Source organism: Chamaea fasciata, unplaced genomic scaffold (assembly GCF_029207755.1).
Source record: "Chamaea fasciata isolate MVZ Bird 193981 ecotype frontalis unplaced genomic scaffold, bChaFas1.0.hap1 SCAF_5, whole genome shotgun sequence".
In the NCBI taxonomy this organism is placed as follows: Eukaryota; Metazoa; Chordata; class Aves; order Passeriformes; family Sylviidae; genus Chamaea; species Chamaea fasciata.
In genome coordinates, this window is record NW_027094090.1 from 11,614,175 (window position 1) to 11,628,865 (window position 14,691).

At 36.1% G+C, this 14,691-nt stretch overlaps 1 protein-coding gene across 11 annotated transcripts in view; it reads left to right on the forward strand.

The window, feature by feature from the left end:
• Window positions 1–14,691, forward strand: part of MAGI2 (membrane associated guanylate kinase, WW and PDZ domain containing 2) — a 714,127-nt gene that overhangs the window by 491,960 nt on the left and 207,476 nt on the right. The gene's annotated exons all lie outside the window — the stretch shown is intronic.

Genomic DNA, 14,691 nt, shown 5'->3' on the forward strand with positions numbered 1-14,691 from the left:
TAATACAAATCATATCAGTATAATTTCTAATTTTTCTCTGGTAAAGTTTATCAGTAATCAAAATCATTTAATAAAGCCAAGGCAAGAATGTGTTGGAATCGATCTGTTTTTTTCATTGTTTTATACTTCCATGTCAGTTCGATTAGTCAGTTGTTATGATTTCCAAAAACTGCTACTTTTTTTATTGTTGTGAGATACAGAGCATGCATGCGATGTGTATTAATTCAAAGCATTTTTAAATATTTTAAATGTATTCATAAGTTTTCATGTACTGCATCTGATTTATTTTAAATATTCCAAAATACATTCATTTGGTTAATGTAAATACTGTTAACAGAAAGGAAACTCGGGGCTGATTAAGAGGTCACTGTGGAGTCGCTGGCTGTATGAATTGCAGGGTCAGTGGTTTGGTAAAAAATGTTTCTGGGTTGGATTTTTTGTAAATGGCTTTCCTTTGATAGATTGCTATATTCCAAAAATCGCTTCCTTATTTCAGCAGCAATGCTGACGTTCTCTTCTGACATCAGAAATTACATGTCTGAATGATTTTGTGATGCTTATTCTAGCACGGACAACATGAACTCCCAGACTAAATTCTACAGTGATTACAGTAGAGGTCTGATACTGAAACAAAACAAGGACACAGGAGCTTTGCTTTCTAAATCTCTCATGTTACTTGTATGAAGTACAATATATCTTAGGCTGCTCCTTAGAAAATACAAATGGAAAAAGCTGGAAAAAAATTCCACCAATATCTGTGGAGTAACATTGCACAGAGTTACTTGGAGTACATATGCACTGCTTTATTTTTATTTTTCTGTTAACTGTTGTGTAGTGAGATCAGAATAGCACTGAGATATTAAAAAAATACCTAAGTATCTAAACCATTTAAAATGAAGATCAGTACATTTAAAAAAGCATTATTTTATAGTTATTTGACTACCGGATTACTGAATCACTATAGTATGCTGGGTCATGTTGTTCTCTTAAGGTTGCTCAGCTCATTAATGCAAAGTACTTGGAGTGATGCATAAAAGGCTTTAGGGAGAGATTTTTTATTCTTACAGTGATTGTTCTTCCAACATCCTCTCTTTTCTAAGGTTCTTCTGTTTTTCAGATTTGTCATTCATTTTTTTTTTTTTTTTAATCCAATACCTGCAGAGGAAAAAGTTTTTCAAAATCACTTATATGCCTTAAAATGACTGTACCTTGCCATGGAGGTCCAACACAAGGGACTTTGCTATAGTACACAGGGATTTGAAATTTTTGTTTAAATTTAATCTAACTTCAAGAATTAATTTCAGCTATGGCTTGGTAGATTTTTATGCCAAACATCTTTTCTGTTACGCTTTGTCATTTATTCTGGCGTATTTTATTCAGAGATACAAAATTTTAGAAAGACATCAGTGATTAGATAGGAAATGATACTTACCTTGATGCTTTATCACTACATGCATAACTCTTGCTTTTCACTGACATTCATTTTGTCACTTCTGAAACTTGTATTGTTTCTCTGAGATACATTATGACGTCTTTAGCATCTACGAGATTCTGCTATCAGGTTTTCATTGTGAATAACCCAAATTTTGTGTTCTCCTTTCAGTGCAAATCCTGCCAAATCCTCCTTCTTCATTCTGCCACCAGCACAGGGTTTCCACTCCAGACAATGTCTAAGCAGAGTACGATATCAGAGTCCTGATGTTCTGGACTGGTGATATTGAGGGCCCCCTCTGCTCCAGGCATTTCCTGTTTTCCACTTTCTGCCCTTCAATATTCCTTTGACAAATATGATTTCTTCATTATCTCTGGCTTCTGTAGCTGCAAATGCCAGTGCTTGCTCATTTCCTTTTGCAATATCTGAATCAACCTCCCAACACATCCCTCCTCTTGAAAAATTTTCACATGCTCTTGCCAAGAGATTGACAAACTCTACCAAGTCAAGCTTTCTTCACCTGCATGCTGTGGACTCCTTCTGTTCTTCTTTAATGACACCTACTGCTCTAAATCCCTTTGTAGGTCAGGAGATTTTAAGTGCTGATCTTTATTTCTGTCTCTATGTCATGGAACTTCTGTGTGACTTTCAGCAAATTACTTTGACTTGTGCTCTGTCAGACCTACTTAGATGGCAGGACTTTGAAGCAAGAACTGCCTCTTATTCTCTGTTTTTATGGTGCCAATCTGAGTTTCGTAATAGCAATAAGTAGAAATAGCTGGCAGTTCTACAATAACAGCTGCAATTTTTTACACATTTCTGGTTTCCTCCAGAAAATCTTGACCTTAATAGAAATAATTGCATTTTCCCTGCTGAAAATATAAGTTAAATATTTTTGCTTTCTGAATTTAAATACTACTTTTAAATGATTTTTTTCACATCAAAATTGGTTAAACAGTTATTATGTATAGAGAACTAGAGAAGTTATAGTTCTGACCCCTTTGCATCTGTGAACTAGATTCCCTCATTGCTAAATTTCCTGTAAAGTCATGTAACACAGCAGATTCACAGGCTTTACATGATTACAAGTTTATTGTGTGAGTGGTCTTCTAACTGATTCTGTTCTTCAGGAGAGAATATGGAAAAGAATGACAAGTCCCATAAGGCAATAAGTAATGTAGTTTAATATTGAAAGGCAGGTCAGCTGTAATGACATGAAATATCACAGGTTTTAGAAAGTTCATTTTTCATTAAGAAATGTAGCAATTATTTTTTTTTCAGATTATTTAATTCATTTTAAGGAACTTTTATTCTGGAGAAAAATCAACAATTTTTTCTGTATCCAATTTGCAGATTTAACAGCTCTTGAAATTTCCTGGGACCAGATATGTCAAGTTTCACTTATTTCCTCTAAAAATTTCACTAATTTCATTACTAATCCATCTCCAGCTGTAGTCTCTATCACTCTTAACCGTCTCTTTCTTTTTATGTCAACCTCCTTTCTCCTACCCCTAGTTTTCAAATACAAGTAGGCCTACAACTATAAATAAAACTTTGATTTCACCTAGCATTCATCCGTCATCTGTCTTTCCATCTCCTCTACACCCACCAACTTGACTGCAAAATATAGATATTTTTGTAGGGTGAGTCGAGTTGCCTGTATACTTCATTGACTGGGAATGTCAGATCTGCTTTGCCACTTAGAGGACACAGACACCTGATTCACCTGTGTAAACACGTGTGTGCAGACAGACTGCTGCATTTCACTGTCTTCATGTTGAATTGAACCCCGCCCCATTCCACTTTGTTGGGTTATATATTCCCCATTCCTGCAGTCACAGGCGGTACCTTCGATGCTCTCACTGCCCCGCACAGCTCTTCTGCAGAATTTGTCATTGCTTACCTGATTCCTTAGTATGCTACAGTAAGATGTACCAACCTTTCATATTTTTATCAGTGCATTTGGGCATAGGCATGCTGCTTTTATGGGCAAAGAATTACTTCTTGATTCCCTTACACATATTTCTCACTGGAAGCCATGTAGCAAACTTTTATCTTACACAGATACTCTTTGTGTTTTCTGATGCCTGCCAATGGCAACTTGTAGAGGGTATATACTTTCCTACAAATAGTTTTTATTTGATTGTTTTTACTTAGAACTCCCTTTTGCAGATTATTAACCCCAATTTTAAGTATTATTTAATCAGTTTTGTAATGGAGCTGGCATTACTTGTAATAATATTGATCATAATGATTTTTTTTTCTGTCATTCTTTGACATATTGAACGTGGTTTTCTCAGCTTGCATTTTCAGTTTTGGGTAAATTAAACCATAAAAAAAAATCTTGAACTGTTATGACCTTTGGAAGGACATTTCATGCTGGCAACACCATCTGGGCATTCACTGACCAAAACACCGTTCCACGCCAAACTCACAATAATGATAATAAAGCTAAGAAAAGGGTCACCTCATTAGATTTTCTTCCTGGGACAAATTCAGAAGACACTTCTCTGGATAACCTAGTTCGGTGACACAGCTTGTAAGAGTAATTCTTCATCCTTGGACAAGGTTTAAGACAAAATAGCTGTCCACATGTACGTACCTTGGCTGGCTGTGCCCTGGGCAACATTCTGGTATCTCTGTGGGGGAGTCTGGCATACAGTGAAGCTTTCTTGGAGGACACTTATCAGAGTAAAAGATAAATCCTTTAAGCTGTAATGGACTACTAAGTATTACTTTGCCTTCAGAACCATTACAGTTTCTCACAGTCTCAGCCATACAAATCCCTGTAGAGTGCTAACACTAATCTTAAATAGAGTTGGTAATTGCAAGGACAAGACAGAGTAAAAGTAGAGAAAAAAAATTTCTATTTTCCTTTATTATTTAGCCAACTGGCTCTCTTGCCCTCAGTGCTCCCACTGTCACCCAGTGCATTTGAATGGGGAGGGACCCAGAGGTATCCCACAGCTGCCTGCTGTCACAGCACACAGCCTGCAAGGATCCCTGTCTTTGGAGGTACTGGCAACCCATAGTAACCCTTCCAGCAGCCTGAGGATTTTAGAGGTCGCTAAATGCAGGTTGAGGAAGCTACTAGCTTGTCCCATGGTCTTTCCTGAGGAAAACCACAGGCTTTCATTCTAACTGCTTCATGATGATATGAAAATAAATCACTTCAAATTTCTGAGTTTTCTGAAAGAGGGCCATGTAAACACACCTTTCATGTGTCTGTGAAGCTTATTTGCTTGTGAAGTGCACAGAGATTCACAGCTGAAAAGGTTCATAGAGATAAGAAATATTATTTTTGCTAATGGCCCTTTATGCATAAAGTATTATAACATGTATAACAAATGCCACCTGTAAGGAACACAGCACATTCATCAGTGGTGTAAGACACAGCAAATAATGCATTTTCTAAAAGCAATAAAGGTTCACTATTATTTTGTAAGATTTTTTCAGATTATAATTTAATTTTAGAATAAAATAAACACATCCAGCAATGACATACCCCAAAACAGAACCAGCACACTAGAGAAAAAATGATATTACAGTTTAAACTACACTACTACTGAAAGATGGTCCAAGGCCACATGACCACTACAGAATGGCCATAGTAACTTGAGTTCCTGCTGGAGCTGCTGAAGCAACTCACATCCAGTTTCTGAGAGCATCTCTCTTTCATTTTGCTGCCAAGTTAAATGGCTAAGCTTAAGTAGTTTTCAGCTAGAATGTGTAATGAAATTTAGAAAGGGAGGGAGAGAGATTTTGTAAACACATCAGGAGAAAGAGGACCAGAGTTTTATCAATTCACAATCTTTAATGAGCTATAAATTGGATTCCACTCACCATTGAAGCAAGTAGCAAAATTCTCATTGACAGCACCAGGTCGGTTTTTTGTCACTAAAATGCAAACAACATGTGGTGTGAGAATAGAGGTGGCCTGAAATATTCCTACAAGGACAGCTGAAAGGAGTGGTCCTGTCTTTTCTCACAGAAAAGAACTCACACCACAACATTATGCAAAGAACAAGGCCTTGATGCCGGTAAAGAGCAAAAGGTTAAAATTCCTTCTGAAGTATGCACCTTGTTTAATTGTAGGTAGAAATCAACATACTTTTTTTTAAATCCTATTCTCCCTACAGCTTTAATCCTTCAGTCTCTGGCAATGAAGCACGATAGATTTAACAATGAGGGGCTTGTGGGATTATATTCATTACAATATGTCCAGCTACCTTTGGCTTTATTAGTTCTCCTCCCTCTGATTTTCTATGAAAGCTTTCATTTTTAACAGAGATCATTAATGAAAAAGGAATGTCAATCTTCTCCTTTTTAAAAAATATTCTTCATAATCATCTAATCATTTTGAATTTCATCTAGAAAGTCAGCAATTTTATCAAATTTAGAAGCCAAAAACCAATTTGGTTTTTGATGGAAATTTTGACCTGTTGCAAAGAGTGGTTGGTTATTTCCTGGCAATCATTTTGAAGTCCACTGCTGCCAATTAAGAAATATTGATAATGATGAATAATGACTTGCTAAAACCTCTAGCAGCACTTTTTATTTTGCAGGTAGTTTTAAAGATAGAGTATTTGCCATTAATTCCAAACATTCCTTGACTGCTCTTTGCTTACAAGGCATTACAATTAAAGAGAAGATGTATCCAGAAGTTTCTGTTTTATTAGCAGTTGAGCTTAACAAATACAGTTACCTCAGGGTTTTGTCTTAATATTAAGTGAATTCCTTGTATTTATGATTTTAATTTCTTTTTATTTTTGCAGTATGCTTTTAAAAAGGTCTCAGTTATTTTCCTTTTGTGACACCTGGTCTTTGATTCCAGCCTAAAATCCTCAAAGTGTGTGCTGGAGTCCCTGTTAAATAGAACTGGGAAATCCTGTTTGAGCACAGATTTCCTGTATTTAAGATTTGACAGATAATGCAGCACTTTAAAAAGCCTCAGTCTTTCATGACTAATACCCTTGAAGACCCAGTGGCAGATAATCACTGTTTGTGGGACAGGGGAAAAAAACGTGGTAACATTTCAAGTTTTTTGAGAAGTGTATCTGCCTGAGTGGGAGGAAGGCACAGGCACTTAGTGTGTGGATGGGAAATTCTGCAGAACTATTGGGAAGGGGGGAACTGCCTTTGCAGAATTCATAGTAGAAGGCTTTGGAATAGAATAAGTGCCTATAAAAGGTAGAAAGCATAAAAAGCAGGGATGTAGAGAATGTGTTGCTGGCTATCTAAAAAGATATTTGGATTTGTGATGTCTTTAAGCATTAGAATTATTTCAGCATAGAAACATGAAGAGGGAAAAGAGTCTCTGGATATGAGGAAATCGTGAGGCCTGGGAAAAGGTTTGTTAAAGCAAACAGACAGGATTTTGGAATCCTGACAAGAAATGTTAGAATTTGTTTCTATTAAACATCAAACCTTTATATGTAATTACATTCTACAGAATACGGTCTAATGTTTCGTCAAAATAATAATTTCTGATTACACATTCTGGTGAAGCATTGGATCTTTTTGTCTATGCAACTGTAAAAATTAAAAGGCCATTGAAATGCAGAATGATTCCAGATGAATGTAGTCACTTGCTATAAACACAAATGAGCCTTACTTAGATACCAGTATGTGCATATTTCTGTAGCCATGCAGGCCTGGTAACTCCTGAAACTGGGAGGTTGCCCAGGGATCTTCCCTAATAAAGATGAAGCACCCAGCTCTTCTGTTGGATCCTCTTCCTTCTGGTGCATGAAGGAGGGGAAAAGATCCCTATGAGGGGAAAAAAGTCGTATTTTACTATCAAAATTGTTAGCGATGGCTCAAACTAGCAGTTTTGTCTGAGAAATTATCTAGTCTAGATAACATCTCACTGCTGATAACCCACATCTTTCCTATACTGTCACTGCAGTGATAACATTGCTCTGCTTCACTTTGGAGGTAGCAGAAGTACAACTTATTTTGTCTGCATGCTTAAATGTACTGAACAGTGGACTTTGTTTCAGTGTACTTTTGCTCAAATAGACTGAAAAATTTGAGAAATATTTTTATTATAATTTTTTAATTTAATATTTAAGCTTTTGCATCACCATGACAGACATTAATTGCTCTGTCCAAAAGTTTTGTCGTTTTGGAAGGAGGGAACAAAGGTTAAAGGAGAGTTGGATTTATTTTTTTTAAATAATTTTTCCTCTTTCAATCCCAGCTGGATTTCTCTTTTCTATTTTCTTTTAAGTAGTCTGTGAGTTTTGCTTTTTACAAGGAAAATCTTTGCCTAGAGAATTTAAAGTTATAGTTTACCTTCTCTATAACAGAATGTTTACTTGAGGGAGCAAGGTTTTTCCTTACAGAGGAATACAGTTCTCACCATTTTCACTTCTTTAACAAAATTTCAGTCATTCCATTTTTCCAATGACAGAAATAGAAACATTTTCCCCACATCTTAAATTCATGTTCCTTCTGTTCAAAAAAAGTGTCTGGAATAAGTATTTATCACTTCGATAATTAAGCAATTAAATACTTCAGCATTCATTGTGGTCATGTGCAACTACTGAATCTGAAAGTGTCTGCCACTACTTTCCCAGAATGGACCTCATGCTTTTCATACTGTGGCCTTTGCTTGACCATCATCTTATCTTCAACATAGGTAATTTTTTAGAAATTTTCACCCTTGGACAAAGGGTGGACAGAGGCAGCTGTAGCTATTTTGGGACTGTTATATTTTGTATACTCAGACATTCATATTTAAGGGTTGTGGTCTTCAAATGATCCTCTACTTTCTTCCACTGGACTAGAGGACAATTTCTTTCAGCTATGGAACTGGGAAAGGACTGCCCTCATTGGTGGTTTGGGGGGCAGATGTTTTTGTAGACTTTTCAGTCTCAGCATTGTTTATTCAGTGGGTTTAGTGGGGACCATTAGGCTGTTGCCAGTTGTATCTCCATTAATAGTCATTAAACTTGCCATTTTTTTCTGATGGTCCACTTTGTTCAGAGATACAGATATTTTCCTATTTTCTACCCTTCAATTCTCTGTGGTCACTTACTGTGCCATGATGTTTTTGCTTGGGCCTTGTGTCCCCACCACTATCTGACTTACTTGGTCTCTTGATAACTGAAGAATACACCTGTATTTGCAAGTTCTGCATTAATATACAAAATCATAAAATGTTGCTGTAATGAGAAGTAAAAAATGGTATGCAAAGACTTTGGAGTGTGTGTCTTTCAAACTGTTAAACATATGATGTATACCTGTTCACAACATAGGTGACTTTCAAAATTCGTTGTCCTTTCTGAGCTTAGTCCCCTTCCTGTCTCTTTTTTCAAATTCTTGAAGGATTTTATCACCTTTAGTTTTGTGTCACCATCCTTTTGTTCTCAGGCTTCCCTACACTGTGTGGTCTCATACGGTCATATTTAACATCTCTTGAGTAGTTTAGATTATTCTTTGAATGTGGGTTTTGAATGTAATGCAATTCTTTGAATGTAATTTTTGTAAAGTTAAATTGTAGTTTTGGACTTTTGTTGGTCTAATGAAAAAATCATGGCAAGTATAACAATACTGCTTGCTATACTGATCGCTGGAATTTGCATAAAAGTTTTTGTTTATAAAATTCCTGATTGTAACTAGAAGATATTTATTAACAGGTAGATTTCCATAAACAAATTGAACAGGTAATGCTGGATAGGAAAATACAGTCTTAGATCTATTTCAGTAAATGGTATTTCGTTAAAGTTTCATTGTTCCCAGTTTGAAGTCTATATTGTTTCAATAACTGAATCTAACACATGGTTTAAAAAGTAGAATTTGGTCTAACAAGGAGTAAGAGCAAATAATCTTTCCCCCCGAATATTAATCCTGCAAGAAATACAGTTCTGAGGTTAAGGAACATTTGCCTTGGTAAAGAACTGGATTTTTTCTACCTGCACTACCACTAGGTAGGCAAAAGCAGAATTAGAATAAATTGCTATGGATAAACATTAATAAACAAACTTTAATCTCTTACTTAAGCACAAGTAAGATTATAAGTGACACTAATACAAGAGAAGGCAGAAAATCCTGTTGTTGCTTTTTTAGGTTAATTTTGAAAGAGCCCTACTGATTTATTTTTGTTTAGAGAAGCCCAAAGAAACTCTCAGTCAGTGAAAGGTGATAGGGGACTTCTTCAAAATCCACTGAACGGCTTCTGTTGAAGAGCGTTGGATTAGGTGGAAAGATTATACATCTATAAAAAGGAGGATTTGCCTTTTTCTCAGCATAAGCTTCCGTCATTGATTGACTTGAAGGGTTCCCTATTCAGATGAGGAAAGTGCTTTTTGAGATTTTGTTTATGCAACACCAAATATTGTAATTATGTCCTCATGAATATTCTTTCCAGAGAGAGCAATATGCATTCTTGTGGCAGTAAAATCCCCATTTGAAATGTGTGTGCCAGCAGTGGTTATCCTGGATTGTTTGTGCCTTTGTGATACACTTTCCTTCTTTCACTTCTATTTGTTTTTGAATGACTATGGCAGTGGTCACTGAAATTAATGACTGATGGGCAAATTGCATGAGTGCTGGCTTTGTTTCCATGATTACTGGGACACTCACAAAACTAAAATTGACTCCACCCTAATCCCCCACACTTCTCTGCCTACCATCATCTCTGACTACTGATCTTCTCATGTTTCCTTCATTTGTGCTTGTGGTTCAAAAAATGTAATAAATTTCATCTCCTTGGAATAACTTTTAGTAATGACCTGATTGATAGTGAGCCTGCTAGAATACTTAGTGTGTCCAGGTATATTTTGTTACATAGTTCTTAGTCTAAGAAAGACACATAACGGCAGATTCTTATTCCTTTACTGGGATAGAAAATGTGCCCCATTATTGCCACAGCAATTAAGTTAGGCATTGTTGTTACAATTACAAAAGGCTTCAAAAAATCAATAAGAAAACCTTTTAAATGTTTGTGTGGTGGAAAGGTGGAGCTGATATTTATATAATGTCTTTCTCTGCAAAATAAAACCTGTGTTCCCAGGAAGGTTAATTGTGCTTTCTGTTCCTGTTGCATGTACAGTGTTACACAGAGGCAGTGAATTTGCACAAACTTCAGAGTGCGTTCACTGTTGTTGGTGTGGTTCATTTAATACTTATATTTTGAGCAATAGTGAGGGCATGCTCATCTCATCCTATTGACCTAATCTAGCTGTTTCTACCATTCTAATCACCATAACTTCTGAACTGCAGGTTCTGGGCTTTGCTACCCTGCCCTCCTTATGCATGCAGATCTCCCACTGATGTGGCTGTAGGGAGCTATCTAAGAGGAATATTGATATTCATTAGTATCATGTGCAGCTGAGAGGAGATGTTTGAATTGGCAATGTTGCCCTTCAGCTTTTGCTGTTGTACATTGCCTTTCACCTGACTGAGTGCCCAATAGCTGAGATTTCATACAGACTTGAATTTGAGGTTGAAATAATGCCACTGTGGATTTGATCCTTCTGAGAACTAAGCCACAGCTTTTATTTTTCAAACGTTATGTGTAGCCAAATTCTAGTTCAGTTTTGCATATATTCAGACACACAGATTTTGCAACACCAAGCAAAGCAAGATAAGCTTTAAACTGGTTGAAAGAATTTTGGATTTCTGCTTGGAATTTCTACTTCTGTGTAATGTATTTCCAACACTGTAAGTCTTTGAGTTTAATGCCAGAGATATATTTTCTCCACTAACTTTAAACATTGCCTTTGGGATTTGCTCATCAAAGGACTTAAACTAAAAGGATAACTGTGATCAGGTGTTCCTAGGCTGCTTAGTTCATACAATGAGGATTTTTGTCATGCTGTGATGAGAGTCCCTGATGAGAGACAAGAAATACCTTGCTATCATTAAAATTAAAATCATGTATAGCTACCTCAGCTTGAATTTTATAGAATGTTGTTTTCTACTGGGCATTAGCACAGTTTTAAGTTGTATTTTTTCTGTGTAAAGTGTTTCAATATAATTTGGGGTTTTTTTGGAAGATACAGAAAGTCAGCTCCTTCAAACCTACAGCACCAGAATAATGCACTAGGGTTGTCTAAAAGCAACTGTATACATTGCAGTTCTTTCAAGCATGTTAAATGTTAGTATTTTTCATGAACTGTGGTCAGATCTGTGAAGGTATAATCCTATAAAAATTTTGTTAAATGTCTGGATTATGAAGTGTAGAAGTCTTTTTTTGTCTAGACTTACATGTGATATTTGGCCAGAAAAAATAGACACACCCATTGTTTGAAAGCAATTTTTATTCCTGGATAAATTAAACATAGTTTTCTTTCTATTTTAGCAACTATTTAAGTTGTTTTAAAAAATAATACATTATTAAGTGAATTAGGGCTATTTATTTATATTAGATGTTAGATTTAGAAACAATCCTGGAGTCTTTTATTGTGATTCTCTAGTTGAAGGAAAGTTGAATCTTATGATGAATAAAGGAAAGTTGAATCTTATGATGAATAAATTCCTGCTTTACACGTAGTGAGGACAACATAGTAAAAGCAAAAAATCCATTTTATTGGCTCAGAATACCTCTCTGTCTAACGTGTATCCTGTCCGTAATTACTGCTTGGAGCAAATGGTTGAGAAAAGTGTACAAGAAACAAAGCAGGAATAATCTCCTCTTGCACTTTCCTACTTTTATCTCTCACTATGTTACAGAATCTCTGAGCTGGTGATGGTCCCAGGATCACTGTGCTCTGTCCTTTATAAATGTGTCTAATTCCTTTTTAGAGCCATTTAAAATTTTCCACCCTCTAGGAAAGGTTTCATGTTCCATTATCATACTCCTTTACATGATATTTCTCCAGCAGGAGAACCCTAGCCCAAAAAATCTCACATTGGTAAATGAGGTACTCCAAATCTCTGACAGCATTATCTATCCCCCCCTGCACCTCTGCAGGTTCTGCTACCTAGTTTTTTGGTTGAATGACCAGAACTACACACAGTACTTAGGGTGTAATTGCACTATTGATGGTATAATGGTGTTTCCTGTTTTAGCTTCAGTTCCTTTCCTGACATTGCTGACATTATCATTGCTTTTTGACTACCCATGGGCCTTATCTGGTGTCTTGAAGATCTTTTCTCTGAGTGTTAATACCTACTTTAGAACCCATCATTACGTATGTGTGTACATACAGTTAGCATTCTTTTTTCGCTTTCTGCATTTCTTTGCATTTATGGAGATTAAAATTAATCATCCATTCTTACACTCAGTGTTATGAGATTACTCTTCAGGTTCTCACAAGAGCAGTTTTAATTTGATTATCTGGAATAAGCTTTCTGAGTCTTTCATCAATATCTCCAGCATCAGGAAAGTGACTTCAGAATCAAAAATCTTGAGAAGGAACGTGTGGCAATTTTTATTTACCTTCTTTATGCTTGATCCCTTAAGATGATTATTTGCATAATTTTATTCACCAGTAAAATGGACTAAAACTGTGCTAAAAGAGCCACAAAGAGAGTTAATACAATCATCTTGTTTCTGAAACGGAGGCTTTAGCAGCTCCATTTAATTAGCTGAATTTAATTACTCCACAAAAATGAAACCAGCTGGCCCAACTTAGCAATGGAAAAGTGGGGTATTGAAATCCAGAGCTGGACAGCAGGTACTCTTTGTATCTCTAGACACCTCCAAAGAATGTTTCACCCCACCCTTAGCTTTTATGCTAAATGAGATGGATTTTCCTTCTGACGCCCCTGTCTACCCAGATGGATCTGAAGGAAATCAGCAGGGATCAACCCTGGGTGAGAGAGACATGGAGGTCTTTGAAGTACATGGAATGCTTTTCACCTCAGTCTTGGCAGTTTCCAAGAAAAGCCTTCCCCTTTATAGGTCGTGAGGCAACTTGGCTGGGGGATGGACAGAGAAATTTATTTAGTGTGGGGTCTCCAGCAAAACTGGTCTGACAAAGCAGCAACAGCAGGAATTACCTTTCTTTTCTTCTGCAAGACACATTGAGCCTTTTACACTTGTCCTTTATTCTTGTGCAACTCCTGTTGATGCTGTGCTACTGAAGAGCTGTGTAAGAGGTGGACAACAACCAGATCTGCTAGGAAATAGGATTCTGGCTTCACTTCGTTGCTTTGAGAATGTCTTCTAGAATCTACTAGGTGTTTTGTTCTTAAAGGAAATTGTTATGCTCAGATAGAGCCTGGAGCCAGGACTGTGTTTGGTTAAAAACTGCAGGTAAAGGGAAAATTTTGTAATGTATATATACACACACACATTTTTAGTTTTAAAATAATTTTCCACGGTATTATCTATCCATCCATCTAAGGGCTTTGAAGAACATGAATGAAAGGATAAAAATTTGGGGCTAAGTTAAAAATTCATTTCATCCAAATTTTGAAATTTCATGCATTAATACTGTATTATCATTAAAAATGTTCCACTGTTTTTCAAAATTAATCATTTTAAGAATTTCAGAAAATATAAATTGTAGCTTTAGAAGATTTTGCTACTGTGTTATATCTACTAAGTAACCTTAAATAGCACAGAGAATAGGAAAAAGGAAAAAAAAATGCATTTAGGGAACCTTTCGAGAAATAATGCTAATGTTTAATTGCAACTTGGTGACCCAGTACCTGGGTTATTTTGGCTTATTAAAAGTATATAATACTCAGAAAATCATATTCATTTGTGATATACCAGCATCAGAGTTTCACTGTTTCATCACAGTGAAACTCTCCTATAGCTTGGTAAACTGCAGGACATTGCATCTGGGAGTTTCTGAATAATTTATCTGAAGTAACGAGTATCATCATGTGATGCTCTATCAAAGCAACTGCTCAAATGAAAGCCAGCTGGGTACAGCCGTTGTATATCAAATAGCTGCTTGAGTTGTCTCTCTGGAAAAATTAGAGAACATAATGAGCAAAATTAGAAAACCTGGGGAGCAGCCTCCATGGATACCTATTAGCAAGAAGTAATTTGATTAGTGTGAAATCTGTGAAAGTTCATTATTTACAAAGCTTTGTAGTGTTATAAGAGAAATACATGTCTACATACACACATTTATAGAGCATGGACATAAAAATATATAAAGTATGAGATGAGTACTAGATGTACTTATTTTTCTGTATCGGCTTTATGAAACACTAATAGAATATTGGCTCAAAATCTAAGGACTCATTTTGTGCCCAACAGAAACTTTTGGGTTGTTTCCCAAAAGGCTTTTTACAGTCTCACTAAAAGTAAATGCTTCAAACACAAGATCCAGGAGAGGCTGACAAAAGAG